The sequence below is a fragment of the Crocodylus porosus genome, unplaced genomic scaffold, assembly GCF_001723895.1.
Source record: "Crocodylus porosus isolate Cpor-Errol unplaced genomic scaffold, CroPor_comp1, whole genome shotgun sequence".
NCBI classification, from domain to species: domain Eukaryota; kingdom Metazoa; phylum Chordata; order Crocodylia; family Crocodylidae; genus Crocodylus; species Crocodylus porosus.
The window spans coordinates 25,524,129-25,526,562 of NW_017728948.1; positions in this window are offsets into that span (position 1 = coordinate 25,524,129).

Below are 2,434 nucleotides of genomic sequence, written 5' to 3' on the forward strand. Positions count from 1 at the left end.
GTCAGGCCACAGCTGGAGTACTGTGTCCAGTTCTGTGCACCCCACTTCAGGAGGGATGTGGACAACAGTGAGAGGGTCCAGAGGAGGGCCACTGACATGATCCGGGGACAACAGGGCAGACCCTACAATGAGAGACCTGAACCTGTTCAGCCTTCACAAGAGAAGGCTGGTGACCTGGAGACCTGGTGACTGTCTATAAACTCACTAGGGGGGACCAGAAGGGTTTGGGAGAGACCTTGTTTCCCGTAGCGCCCCCTGGCATAACAAGGAATAACGGCCACAAGTTGTTGGAGAGGAGGTTTAGATTAGACATCCATAAGAACTACTTCACAGTCAGGGCGGCTAGGGTCTGGAACCAACTTTCAAGGGAAGTGGTGCTGGCTCCTACCCTGGGGGTCTTTAAGAAGAGGCTTGATGCCTATCTGACTGCAGTCATTTGAGCCCAGTTTTTCTCCTGCTCAGGAGAAGATCTGCAAGGTTCCTTCCGACCGGACTTCTATGATTCTGTGAGGGCCTAGTACATAGGAGGATTCAGAAAAGTTACATGAAAACACATTAAAAACTTGATTCCATATACTTTAATTTGTAATCCTGAAATTACAACAAGCTAAGCCTATTTCACTGCCAAATGAGAGTTTCCACAACATCACTCCAACCTTACTAGATTTCATAAGATCTGCACAACTTTGGCCCATTTGCTTTAACTTTCCTGCGTATCCCCAGGCAAGCAGGGCCTCAAGAAGGAAAAACCTTTGGAATTGAACCCATTTGCACTAGAGCTGAATTTCTTCAGGGAGGAACATGATCAGTGGTCAGTGCTCCACACAGTCTTATTAAAAGCAGCTGCTGCTGCAAGCTGTTGTTCAGGGCCTTCTTGTGGTAACGATTCAACCACATCCAAATGAGGGAGGCCTGGAACTCCCTCAGGCCTCATTCATGGATAAGTAACAACCAAAAGTAGCTGTATAAAGAAGGGTACCTTCATCACCAGGGAGCCTGGCTTTCTCCGATTAAAAAAAAAAAAATCTCCAATCTCCAGTTAAAAAAAAGTAACCTGAAGTCCATATTTTTCCGTGATTAAAATGAAACACTAGTATATACATATCTCTATATATTGATGGTGTTTCATTTAAAGCACAGGAAAATATGGATTTGGGGTTAACTTTTTTAACCAAAAGTCGGGGATTTAGAAAAAAAAACCAACAGAGAAAACCAGGATCCCTGTTCATCACAAGTCAGTCTTGCTCACTGCTTTGAAGAAAATGGTTTCAGGCCTCTACCCTCAGGAGAGAATTCAAGGCTGAAGAGCAGGAGTGGGCAAGGGTTAATATAAATCCTGCTCTTCAGTTTTTCCTACCCAGCTCTATATGCTAGTTCAATATTTGGGTATTTCTGATCACCGCTGTCAGGCCCCTTACTCTCTCCATGCCCTGGATGACCAGACTGAGCACCCAGCATTGAGTTTGGGATTCCATTCCAGGGGCCAAGTGCACAATAGAGTAAAAAATTAAATAAATTAAAACTAGATTTTTGTTGAAATCAGTGTCATTTTTTGCATATACATGTTAAGCTTTCCTTTTAACAAATAATCTTATTTAAATTAATTAAAAACCTTAATGTAATGCAAAATATCTCAAGGCCTAAACTTCTTATAATCTTTTTTAAAGATTCAGGGCTTTCACCCAGCTGTTAGGGCTCTCAGAGTGGCTGAGGTGAGGACCACCACCAAATTCCCAGCTATGGAGTCCTGTTGGGACACATATTGGTAACATGGATGCAAGTGATGGCTACATTACCCTCTGCATCACTACTCTACTACTGCTCTTTCTGCTGTTGCAGGGTCCGGACTTCACACAGATATCTAGGGTGTTTGAAACCCATTGTTTTAAAAAATTTACATTACAAAAATGCTCTGTTTTCAGTGGTGGCAGATAATAGAACAAAGGGAAGTTTAGGTTAGATCTTAAGAAAAACTCTCTCACTAGGAGGGTAGTAAGGCACCAGAACAAGCTACCCAGAGAGGTGGTGGTGGAATCTCCATCCTTGGAGGCTTTTAAAACCCAGCTGGGCAAAGCTTTGGCTAGAATGATGTAATTGTGGATGGTCCTGCTCTGAGCAAAGGTTTGGACTAGAAGACCTCCTGAGGTCCCTTCCAATCCTAATTTTCTATAATTCTATGAAATCACTTTGAGTTAGAAGCTAGGCATTTTCTATATAAACAAAGAATAAGGGTGAAAATATATCAATTCTTATAACTAAGCCATAATATGCTACATATCATATCCTGTGGCAGATATGTTTCTGGGTGGAAGAGACTGGCAACATCAGAGGCATTGGGACCCAGATTCTGAGTACAGGAAACACTGTTACGTATATCACCAGGATCATCCAGTAAGCCTACAAGGCACAAAAAGATGCACCAACTCTAGTGAAA